We start from the raw sequence: 13,333 nt of genomic DNA, 5'->3' as shown, positions 1-13,333 counted from the left end.
CCCCTTCACTCCGCATTTGTGGCACATGGCTCGAACCTACGGGCTCGTAGATGCGGAAAGCTTCACGCACCTGCGACGCAGGCCCAGGTCAAGACCAAATCCACTTCTGTGCCTTGCCAGCCGCACTTGCAGCAGCGCACCTATGAGAATAGTTCCGCAGGTGCGATTGTACCAGAAGGCAGAAAATTCCAGCTTTGTTCTAAATCCGGTTTCGATCAGTTAACCATCCAAAACTCACCCGAGGCCCCCGGGACCTCAACCAAACATACCAACAAGTCTTAAAACACCATAAGAACTTAATCTAGACTTTAAATCACATCAAACAAATCTAAAAATACGAATTTGCACATCAATTCAAGCCTAATGAACTTTAAAACTGTAAACTTCTACATCCGATGCCGAAACCTATCAAATCAAGTCCGATTGACCTCAAATTTTGCACACAAGTCATAATTGACATTACGGACCTACTCCAACTTGCGGAATTGGAATCTGACCCTGATATCAAAAAGTCCACTCCCGGTCAAACTTCCTAAAAATCATCCAATTCTTCCATTTTCTCCAATTGACGCTAAAATAACATACGGACCTCAAAATCAACATCCGTACACGCTCCTAAGACTAAAATAACCATATGGAGCTATTGAAACCATCAAAACTCTATTATATAGTCGTCTTCACACAATTCAAACTATGGTCAATACTTAGAACTTAAACTTCCAATCTAGGGACTGTGTCCCATTTCACTCCGAAACCAAAAACAAATCCTCTCAACAAGTTACATAACCACGTAATGAAATAAAGGGATCAATAATTAGGGGTTCGGGGCTAATACTCTCAAAATGACCGACCGGGTCGTTATAGTTATTATCGTCATCGTGTGGAAGGGGGTTATGTTGTTCCATGCCCTATATCCATACCGCCTATGGTTTTGAGGCTATGCATAGATTGCTATGATATTCATGCATTATTATCGTGCTGTATTGATGTAATGGTGGGGTGCTTGTTATGTGTCGAGGTAGTGTATGACTTGAAAGAAGGATTTCTCAATGCATGATTTAGAGGTTCTGCATTTAATTCCAGCGGAGGAAAGGCAATCGGGCTATAGATGTTCAGGTTTTGGTTGATGGAGTAACGAGACTTCATATTTTCGAGCGTGGTGGAATTCTCATTTGTGATGTGGTGTCATCGTCCTTGTTCGAACGTATTAGGGTTCCCCCGTGCTATGTACTTCTTTGATTTTGCCTTCGGGGCAGGGTGTAGTGAAATGGTGCCTAAGGAGCGGTTGTCATATATAGCGGTGTATAGAGGTTCAGAATCAAATTGGTATTTCTATTGTTGATGGCTCGAGAAAGATGATCTTCTAGGAGGTTTAGAGTTGGTAGCAATTCATTAGTTTCGGTGCTACATGTATGGATTTGATTTGAGGCAATATTTGTGCAGCAAAGTATGAGGAAGGACATGGAGGCAGGTGTCTCGCGGTGGTTGAATTACTAGCAGGTCAAGTATGAAAAGCGGAGGTCTAGAAGTTGCTTAAAGGAGATGGTTTGACCAAAGTGGGAGTGGCAGAGTAGCATATGGATCCTATGGTAGGATAACCACATACCTTGAGGAAGTTTAGAGTGATTTGGGAGGCATGATGGAAAGTGATTAGGTCCACAGATTATATTTGGAATGGTGGTTACTGTACGGAGGAAGATTGAATATGGCAGAAAGGAGTTTACTTGAAATGAAGATGGGTATGGAAATTTGATTATTGTTTCAGATGCAACATGACTTTGAGTTTGGGATGTATTGTCGGACTTTCAGTTGATGTCTATGGGGAATGAACTGACTTTTACAATTGGCGGACGAGTATGGGCTTCGGAGGGTTTACTGAATTTGTGGTAGTTGTACCCAATGCAGCGTCGTGGGAAGATATCGGTATGGAGTTTCCACATGTAGGTTAGCTCCTGTGAACAGGTTCGCAGTTGCATGATTTTGACGAAGAGTTCTAATTACAACCCGACGGAAGGTCAAATATGCGATAATGGCTGATAATTCGGAATGATCATGAGAAGTTTAATAAGAGATTTTGAGGAAATTAACGTGTTAACGGTGCGATATCATGATAATTGAGAAGGAGGAATCGTTGTGGGCTCTACATTATGTGATGGTAGCTTAAAACTAAGTGGGGGAGCCCAACGTCTATGATTGGATCACGTGGTTATCTGCTTGTGCTGTTTCTAGTTATCGATGCGCTGGTGGATTATTTATGACTAAGAAAACAAAATATCAGGGGTAATTCGAGCAAGGAACTTGATAAATGTGTTCTATACTTCGCCTTATTGATTCAGGTGCAGGTTTTGGGAAGACTCGGAGTTTATGCTTCTTGTGGGTGTAATGTACAAGGAAAAGAATTCAATCGGTTACTTTTTTGAGAGGGTGTTCATGTGCTAGCAGAGCGTTGGAGTTTGGTTATATTCGGGACCAGGTCAGATTGAGTGACTCTCAACAACGGTCCTAGTGGTTTTAAGAATTAAAGGGTAGTGCCTAAGGATTTCGGATCTGTTGTGTGGTTAAGGATTGATTTTTCACAGTGGATTATGAACGGGACTTGGAATATTCTATGTTATAATTGGGTATGCGGTGCAGTATGGGAGGAAAGGATGAAATAGCTTCGGATTCGCGGAAGGTCTTGCAGAATGGGTGTACTAGTTGGAGATGCTATTGTACGCATAAGAAGAGTATGAGATGGTTCATAAGTATTGAGATGATGTGGTCTCGTGATGCGGGTCACTCGAGATGAGTGCGGATTTGGTTCGTTACATTTTTGAATGGAGCTATTAGTATTTCTAAGGCAAGTCAAGAGTAAATTGGAAGAAGATGGGTCGGTTAGTAATGGCTAAATCAACATGATGGTGGCAAAGATCAGTTCCTTCAGCGTGTAAAGTTATACATGTGGTTTGTAGTTGTACGAACGAGTTTGACAGCCACCATAACTTGATTGATTTTGTAGGTATTTGATTCAAATGGCCTTGTGGTGTAAATGGATTTCGGAGGATTCATGGCGGTTTAGATCACGACTTGAGGTTTGTATTTTCTGCGGTTTGGGAATTCAGTTGTGTGTAGCATTGGCTCTTCTGAAATGAGCTGAGTGAAAGATTTCTAGCCAATGAAGTTTTTATTCTACTGGTAATTTAGGGGTTTTGATGCATTCTTGTATTCTCGCGTAGTGGCATAATAAGTGCAGTGAGCGGCATGGGAATTTGGAAGTTGAGGATTAAGGTTACGGTTCAGTGTTGACAAGAATGTCACGAGCTCGGATGAGTAGGGGAGAATTCAGATATTCAGAGTAAGCTGGCATTTCCTTTAGTGTCACCTGAGAACGGTGTCATGTGTAAGAGGCTTTGTGTATTGATTTTTCGGATTCTTGATTTGCTTTACAAAATTAGAACGGTTGGTGGTATGGAGGTGCAGACTTTGCTACCTGGTGCGAAAGGTTGTGGGAGTGTACCCCACAGGGAGATTTGTATAAGTGTGACATGTTAGTCACTTGATTGTTAAAGAATGAAACCAAGCATGGAGATTATGGTACTGTCGTTAATGTGAGAGTCTATGTGTGGAAGGCGCTCTATTACTTTGATTGTGAACCGTGGGAGTTGTTTCGGATTGAGACGGCTTGATTATTCGCACGTGTTGTGGTCCCGTGTAGCTTGCGGTGTCATATGATCAGGATAGCTTTCGAGATGCAGGTCATTTATCGCACCTTAGTTGTGCTTAGGTTTTGTGGCGTATTTCGCTATCCGTCTCCCCAGAGTTGTATTTTTGCACTTGGCGTGCTTGTGGACGATATTCGGTATTTTGTAGGTATAAGCATTATGGCTTGATGAGTATTTCCTTATTTATTTTTATGTGTAGATTATGTGGCACGCTGCCACAGGTATGTTGTTTGGATCGGGTTGCACGCCGCAACGGTATCATGTGTGGATCGGGTTGCACGCCGCAACAGTGAGATGTTGAGTACAGTTCCTTCTATTCCTGTGTATTTTGTTCTCATTGTCTGAGGAGGGTTCATAGCATCTGTTCGTCCGTTTTATTCATTATGCGGGCTGGGTAGTTCTTTTCCAGAGTTCATTCCTCTTTATGTGTCATATTCAAGTTGTGTCTTGTCAGCGCATTGATGGCGTCATGTGAGATTTTGTTTGGCAGCGGTTCCATAGCTTATTGCCTGAGCAGCTTGTACTGGGTGAGACAAGGTTATTGGACCTGGGATCAGTGCAATCGGAGTTATGAAGGGTATATTAAAGAGCAAATATCGTTATTCGGTTCATAACAAGGTAATGGTTACTGTCAGGAGGAGAGACTCCATGATTTATTGATTGGGTTAGGTGGTTGTGAGTTTCTACACATCTCTTCCATCGTGGAGGTATCGCGAGAGTTGGAATAGGACTTATATGTCTTATGAGGTATACTACGGGCAGGTGCACGAGGTGTGAAACAATGATTTTGGACAACTTCGGAGTAGTTCTTGGCACGTTCGAGGACAAACGTATGTTGAAGTGGGGGAGAATGTGATGACCTGATCCGTCGTTTTGAGCTCTAGCATGTCGTTCGGTAGTTTGAGGCCTTGAGTAGCTTCACTTTAGGTATTATGACTTGTACGTGTGGTCGGAATTGAATTTCGGGTTGAGTATCGGATCACCCGGGAGCAATTCGGCTCTTATTATGGAAAGTTGGCATTTTTGAAAGTTTTAGAATTTCATAAGTTTGGTGTCAAGGGGATTTTTATATTATTGATGTCCGTTTGGAGTTTCGAGCCTTGGAATAGGTTCGTATCGTGATTTGTGACTTGCACGTAAAGTTTGGCGTCATTCCGGGATGTTTAAGTGTAATTCGGACGCGTTCGGCGAAATTCGAAGGTTGGAAAGTTGAAAGAAAGGTTTTGGCCGTCGATTCATAGTTTCGATGTTGTTTAACGTGATTCGAGGTTTCGACTAAGTCCGTATTGTGTTGTGTGATGTGTCGGTATGTTTGGACAGGGTCCAGGGGGCCTCGGGTTTTAAACAGATTGAAATCGGATTGAAATTTGAAATTGAGGTAAAGTTGGAGAATTATGGTTGCTGGTACAACCGCTTTTACGGAAGCTTCACCGCAGAAGCGAGGCAGTGAACCACAGAAGTGGCTGGGAGTGAGCTGGGCAAAGGTCACATGTGCGAAGCAATTTCCGCACTTGCGTGATCGCAGATGCGACCACTGGAGCGCAGAAATGGATTTTGCTGGGGAAGGCTCGGACCGCAGATGAGGTCGAGTTCCACAGAAACGAAACCGCACCTGCGGATGAGGTGCCGCAGAAGCGCTGGAGGAGCCGCAAATGTGGTAGGAGACCTGGCCTGGGTTCTCGCAGGTGCGAGATCGAAGCCGCAGAAGCGGCTGTCACAGAAGCGACCAGGGGAAGGTAGATGCGAAAGGTCGTTGGGCAGTGTTGTTTTAAGAACGGGATTCTGCCAATTTTCATTCATTTTCTCTTGGTTTTGGGCGATTTTTCGAGAGCTTCAAGTGGAGGTTTTCATCATCTATGTTGAGGTAAGTAATTCCCATATATTATGAGTTAAATACATGACTTATATGTGGATTAGAACATAGAAATTAGTAGAAGTTTGGGATTTTAATAAAAAACCTAGAAATTTGTATTTTTGGAATTTGACCACGAAATTGGACCTAGAAATTGGAATAAATTATATATTTGAGTTTGTAGTGTTAAGGGTAAAGTTTATCTTTGGAATTTTTTAGAATCCGGACGCTTGGGCCCAAGGGTTGACTTTGTTGTCTTTTGAGCGAAGTTAGGAATCTTTATAAATTGTTAAATTATACGTATTGGGGTATATTTTGATTGGTTTGCATGTTGTTTGACTAGTTTTGGAGAGACGGGCATCAGGTTGAGGTGTTTGAGTGGCGTTGGAACCGGTTATGGAACTTCGGAGCGAGGTAAGTCTCCTGTCTAACCTTGTGAGGGGGAAATTACCCCGTAGGTGTTATATTCTTATGTGCTACATGTTGTGAGAGATACGCACGTACGAGGTGACGAGTGTTCGAGCGTATGATAGAATTCCTTATTATGTCGGGGTAGACTTAGGCTCACGCCATGCTATAATTGTACTATTTGAGTTATATTTGCTCGTTTAAATTCCTTTATTTTACGTTACAACTTGAGACTAGACTTGTGTAGAGTGATAGACTTGCTATTGTAGAGATTTGACGAGCTTCATAATTAGCCGCGGAATAATTGTACTCCTCTTACGAATTTCTCTCGTGCTATGCATTTTCCTCGAAAGGTTTTCCTTAAAAATCTATAACTCACACGTTTATTCATGAGTGGTGTTAAGGACCCGTTGAAGCTTCTTATTCTAATGGGATCGGGCCATTCCCCTCGGCAGTATAATAGATACATCTATGATTCGTGTCGTTTGACCCTCAACAGTGCACACATTATATAGGGATCGGGTCATTCACCTCAATAGGATTATGTATCACACTCTCGTGGGAGCGGGCCGTTTGCCTCGGCAATATTTTAGATGTATCTATGGTACATGTCGTTCGACCCTCGGCAGTACACATATTATGATAGGATCGGGCCTGTAACGATCCGGCCGGTCGTTTTGAGAATTATAGCCATAATCCCCTATTTACTTCTTTCCCCGTATCTGTTTCAGCTTATGTGACTTACCGGGAGGTTTTGTTTTGGTTTTTGGGATGTTTTGGGACACTTAGTCCCTAAACGAAAGTTTAAGTCTTAGGATTTTGTCTGTAGTCGGAACTGTGTGAAGACGACTCTGGAATAGAGTTTCGTTGGTTCCATTAGCTCCGTTGGGTGATTTTGGACTTAAGGGCATGTCCGGATTATGTTTTGGAGGTCTATAGCTCATTTAGGCTTGAAATGGCAAAAGTTGAACTTTTGGAGATTTTGACCGGTAGTGGACTTTTTAATATCGGGGTCGGAATTCGATTCTGGAAGTTGGAGTAGGTCCGTAATGTTGAATATGACTTGTGTGCAAAATTTGGGGTCAATCGGACGTGGTTTGGTAGGTTTCGACATCGGTTGTAGAAATTTAAAGTTTCAAGTTCATTAAGTTTGAATTGGAGGATGATTCATATTTTTAGCATTGTTTGATGTGATTTGATGGCTCGACTAAGTTCGTATGGTGTTTTAGGACTTGTTGGTATATTTGGTTGAGGTCCCGGGGGCCTCGGGTGTGTTTCAGATGCTTAACATATTGAATTTGGACTTAGGCAAATGGCTAAAGCTTCTGGTTTCTAATATTTTCGCACCTGCGGTAGGGAAACCGCAGGTGCGGGATCGCACGTGTAGAGTGAAGGGCGCATGTACATTGTTGGTCAAGAAGGTCTGTGAGCGCAGGTGCAGAAGTCAAGCCGCGGGAGTGGTGTCACGACCCCAAATTTCCTCCGTAGGAGGTCATGATGGCACCTAGTCTCTAAGACTAGGTAAGCCTAACAATGCGGAATAATCATAAATATCTGAAATAAATAAACTACAATTCAAATAATTACAACTCATAAAACCCGGTAGAAATAAGTCACAAGCTTCAAAAAAAAATTATTCTCAATGTTTCTAGGTATAAGGGTCTAAAGAAAAATAAGGAAGCAACATAAAATGATACAAGGGGACTCCGGAGTCTGCGGACGCTGGCAGATATACCTCGAAGTCTCCGTGCGCGGGTAACTCACTGACGTCTAGACTGGTAAGATGTACCTAGATCTGCACAAAAAGATGTGCAGAAGCATAGTATGAGTACACCACAGCGGTACCCAGTAAGTGCCAAGCCTAACCTCAGTAGAGCAGTGACGAGATCAGGTCAAGCCCTACTGGAGAATAGATAATGACATGAAAAAATGTTTAAACAATTTAATAAGATAAAATGACTATGAAAATGAATCAAATAGTATGTCATATTTAATGACACCAAATAATTGCAAATAATATCTCGTGGAATCAAAACAGAATTTCTTTCAACTTTATGAAAATCACAACAATTAATCGAAGGCAACTATGGCCATAAATCAATATCAACAAGGGAACTACCGAGGTACCGACTCGTAGTCCCAAATCATAAATAAATTCACAATATCTCATTTTCTTATCTCACCGCGGGAGTCTTCACAATTTATTTTAAAGAAAATATTTTTTTCGAAATAGCATCCCGTGTTTTAGCCATCCTTATCACACCGTATGACTTCTAGTAGTTTCCCCTACTAGCCACGCGTATCAAGCCACCCTTATCTCACCACATGCATTTCAATAGCCAGACTTTATACCACCGCATGCGTATCAATATCACAATATATCACAATTTGCACCTCAAGTGCCCAAATATTTCAATTTGCCAAAATAAATCAATGATATTTTCCACAATAAAGAGATCACGGCTCATGCCAACATAAATCATCAATAATATTTTTTTTCCACAATAAAGAGCCAACGGCTCCATCACAATGAGTACAAAAATCTTACAAAAATATTCAGGAATAAATAATTTAGCAAAATAATATTTCAAAATCTTTAACACGTTGCTTCAATACCAAATTTAAAATGTCAAATACTTGATATTAATAATATTTAATTTAAAGAAAATCAATTTCAAATAATGCACAGAATAAAAGAAATCAAGTTTCAACCAAACAGGTAAAGCAATTAGCAGGAAAAGGTCAAGCAAATTTAAAGTATACAAATCAAATCAATGATGGAGAATATAACAAGATTTAATAAATTTAATTAATATGCAACAGTGATCTTCACAATTTAAAAACATAATCCTTAACATTTAGTCTGTGTACACACTCATCACCTCGTGTACACGACTTTCATCACATTACAATTAATGCCAATCCTAGGAAAAATTTCCCCCACACAAGGTTAGACAAGTCACTTACCTCAACTTGCTCCAATTTAACCAAGTAGTATGCTTTTTCCTCGATTTTCCGATTCCGGTCGACTCGTATCTAGTCATAATTAATTCGATACAGTCAACAAAAATTATGGAATTAATTCTATAAGAAAATACTATATTTTTCAATAAAAATCCGAAATTAACTCAAAAATGGCCCGTGAGGCCCACGTCTCGAAATCCGGCGAAAGTTACGAATTATAAACGCTCATTCAATCACGAGTCTAACCATACCAAGATGACTAAATTCCAATAACAATTCGACCCTCAAATCTATCCATGAGGGGTTTTTAAATTTTTCCAACTTAAATCACCAATTAAATGTTAAAAATAGTAATGGATTCGGGTAATCTAACCAAGATTGAGTTAAGAACACTTACCCCGATGTTTTCTCTAAAAATCTCCCAAAAATCGCCTCAATCCGAGCTCCAATTCGTTAAAAATGAAAAATAGGACGAAGTCCCATTTTCAGAACTTAAACATTCTACCCAGGTTTTTACTCATCGCGATCGCAAACATCCACACGCGATCACGAAGCACAAATTTTCACTGTCCAAATTAACTCTACGCGATCGCGTATATCCTTATACGATCGCAGAGAACAAAATTCCCAGCTCTACGCGATCATTGTCCTCTGACGCGTTCGCGAGTTACAAGGTCTCAAAGCTACGCGATCGCAAAGCACAAAACTTAACAGCCCTCAATTAACCCTACGCGATCGCAAACAATGCCATGCGATCGCGGTTGACCTCACGCAATCGCGAAGAAAAAAATTAACACTGCCTCAACTAAGCCTACGCGATCGCGTCCCAATCTTTGCGATCGTGAAGAAGGTTTAAAATACCAGAAATCAGCAGCTACCAGCAGTGCCAAAATGAAGGAAAATACTCTTAATACCATTCAAAACGCGCCCGAGCCCCTCGAGACCTCAACCAAATATACCAACCAGTCCTAAAACATCATACGGACTTAGTTGAGTCTTCAAATCACATCCAACAACACTAAAATCATGAATCACGCATAGATTCAAGCTTAATGAACTTTGAAACTTTTAATTTCTATAAATAACACCGGAACCTATCAATTCAAGTTCGATTGACCTCAAATTTTGCACACAAGTCATAAATGACATAACGGAGGTACTCGAATTTTCAGAATCGGATTTCGACCCCGATATAAAAAATTCAACCCCTTGGTCAAACTTCCCAAAAATTCAACTTTCGGCATTTCAAGCCTAATTCCACTACGGACTTCCAAATAAAATTCCGATCATGCTCCTAAGTCCAAAATCACCATACGGAGTTATTGGAATCATCAAAATTCTATTCCGGGGTCGTTTTTACATAATTCGACATCCGGTCACTATTTGAATTTAAACTTTTAATTTGTTTCTTCAAAATTCTATATCTCGGGCTAGGGACCTCGGAATTTGATTCCGGGCATACACCCAAGTCCCAATTCCCGATACGGACTTACCGGAACTATCAAAACACTGATCCGAGTCCGTTTGCTCAAAATGTTGACCAAAATTAACTCAGTTGAGTTTTAAAGCTCTAATTCATATTTTAATCTATTTTTCACATAAAAACTTTCCAGAAAATTTTACGGACTGCGCACGCAAGTCGAGGAATGATAAATAGTGCGTTTCGAGGTCTTAGAACACAGAATTAATTATTAAATTTAAAGATGACATTTTGGGTCATCACATTCTCCACCTCTAAAACAAACGTTCGTCCTCGAACGGAGTTAGAAAAAGTATCTGAGCTGGTGAATAAGTGTGGATAACGGCTGCACATATCATGCTCGGTTTCCCAAGTTGCCTCCTCTACCGGATGACCCCTCCACTGAACCTTCACGAAAGCTCAGCTTTCAAACCTGCCTATCTAAAATAGCCACTGGTTCCTCAACATAAGATAGATCCTTGTCCAACTGAACCGAACTGAAGTCTAACACATGAGACGGATCGCTGTGATATTTCTGAAGCATAGAAACATGGAATACCGAATGAACTACAGAAAGACTAGGTGGTAGCGCAAGTCTGTAAGCCACCTCTCCAACTCTTTCAAGAATCTCAAAAGGCCCAATATATCTAGGGCTCAACTTGCCATTCTTCCTGAACCTCATCACATCCTTCATAGGCGAAACCCGGAGAAATACCCGCTCACCAACCATAAATGCAACATCACGAACCTTCCGATCCACATAACTCTTCTGTCTAGATTGGGCTGTAAGAAGTTGATCCTGAATCAACTTAACCTTTTCCAAGGCATCCTGAACCAAGTCTGTACCCAATAGTCTAGCCTCGCCCGGTTCGAACCAACCCACTGGAGACCGGCATCATATACCATACAAAGCCTCATACGGAGCCATCTGAATGCTTGACTGGTAACTGTTGTTGTAAGCAAACTCCGCAAGTGGTAAGAACTGATCCCAAGCACCCCCAAAATCTATCACACATGCACGAAGCATATCCTCCAGTATCTGAATAGTGCGTTCGGACGGCCTGTCCCTCTGAGGGTGAAATGTTGTACTCAACTCTACCCGAGTACCCAACTCACGCTATACTGCCCTCCAAAATCGTGAGGTAAACGGTGTACCCCGGTCAGAGATGATAGATACCGGTACACCGTGAAGTCTGACAATCTCGCGAATATATACCTGAGCCAGCTGCTCTGAAGAGTAAGTAGTAATCACAGGAATGAAATGAGATGATTTGGTCATTCTATCCATAATCACCCAAACTACATCAAACTTCGGCTGAGTCCGTGGGAGCCCAACAACGAAATCCATAGTGATCCGCTCCCATTTCCATTCTGGAATCTCTAACTTCTGAAGTAATCCACCCAGTCGCTGATGCTCATATTTCACTTGTTGACAATTTAGACATCGAAATACATACCCCACTATGTCTTTCTTCATCCGCCTCCACCAATAGTGCTGTCTCAAGTCCTAATACATCTTTGCAGCACCCGGATGAATGGAGTACCGCGAACTGTGAGCCTCCTGGAGAATCAACTCATGCAAACTGTCCATATTAGGCACACATATACTGCCCTGCATCCGTAATACATCATCATCTCCAATAGTGACTTCCTTGGCATCACCGTGCTGAACTGTATCCTTAAGGACAAGCAGATGGGGGTCATCATACTGACGTTCCCTGATACAATTATAAAGAGAAGACTGAGAAACCACGCAAGCCAAAACTCGACTCGGCTCGGAAACATCCAGTCTAACAAACTGGTTGGCCAAGGCCTGAACATCCAAGGTTAAAGGCCTCTCTGCTACCAGTAAATATGCTAAGCTGCCCAAACTCTTCGCCTTACGACTCAAGGCATCGGCCACCATATTGGCCTTCCCAGGATGATAGAGAATGGTGATATAATAATCCTTAAGCAACTCCAACCATCTTCGCTGCCGCAGATTAAGATCCTTCTGTTTAAACAGATGTTGTAGACTCCGGTGATCGATGTAGATCTCACAATGGACATCGTACAAATAATGCCGCCAAATTGTTAAGGCATGAACAATTACTGCTAACTCCAGGTCATGTACAGGATAATTCTTCTCATGCATATTTAACTATCTGGACGCGTAGGCAATCACCCTACCATCTTGCATCAACACTGTGTTGAGGCCAATATGCGACGCGGCATAATACACAGTATAAGATCCTGTACCTGTAGGTAATACCAATACTGGGGCTGTAGTCAAAGTTGTCTTGAGCTTTTGGAAGCTCTCCTCACATTCCTCGGTCCACCTGAGCGGAGCACCCTTCTGGGTCAATTTGGTCATAGATGCAGCAATAGAAGAGAAACTCTTTACAAATCGGCGATAATACCCGGCCAAACCAAGGAAACTCCGAATTTTCGTAACTGAGGATGGTCTAGACCAACTCTGCACTGCTTCAATCTTCTTTGGATCTACCTTGATCCCCTCGCACGAAACTATATGACCCAAAAATCCCACTGAATCAAGCCAGAATTCACACTTTGAAAATTTTGCATATAATTTCCTTTCTCTCAAAATCTGAAGCACAGTCCTCGGGTGTTGTTCATGATCTTCCCGACTCCGGGAATACACCAGAATGTAGTCAATAAACACAATGACAAAAGAATCAAGATAGGGCTTAAATACACTATTTATTAAGTGCATAAATGATATTGGGGTGTTGGTCAGCCCAAAAGACATCACAAGGAACTCGTAATGACCGTACCGAGTCCTGAAAGCAGTCTTCGGGATATCTGGCTCCCGAATCTTCAATTGATGATAGCATGAACGTAAGTCGATCTTAGAGAATACTCTGGCACCCTGAAGCTAATCAAATAGGACATCAATACGTGGCAATGGATACTTGTTCTTCACGGTAACCTTGTTCAGCTGGCGGTAAT

This window comes from Nicotiana tomentosiformis, chromosome 6 (assembly GCF_000390325.3).
Source record: "Nicotiana tomentosiformis chromosome 6, ASM39032v3, whole genome shotgun sequence".
In the NCBI taxonomy this organism is placed as follows: Eukaryota; Viridiplantae; Streptophyta; class Magnoliopsida; order Solanales; family Solanaceae; genus Nicotiana; species Nicotiana tomentosiformis.
The sequence above is the reverse complement of the archived record's forward strand: the minus strand, read 5'-3'. Positions refer to the sequence as shown.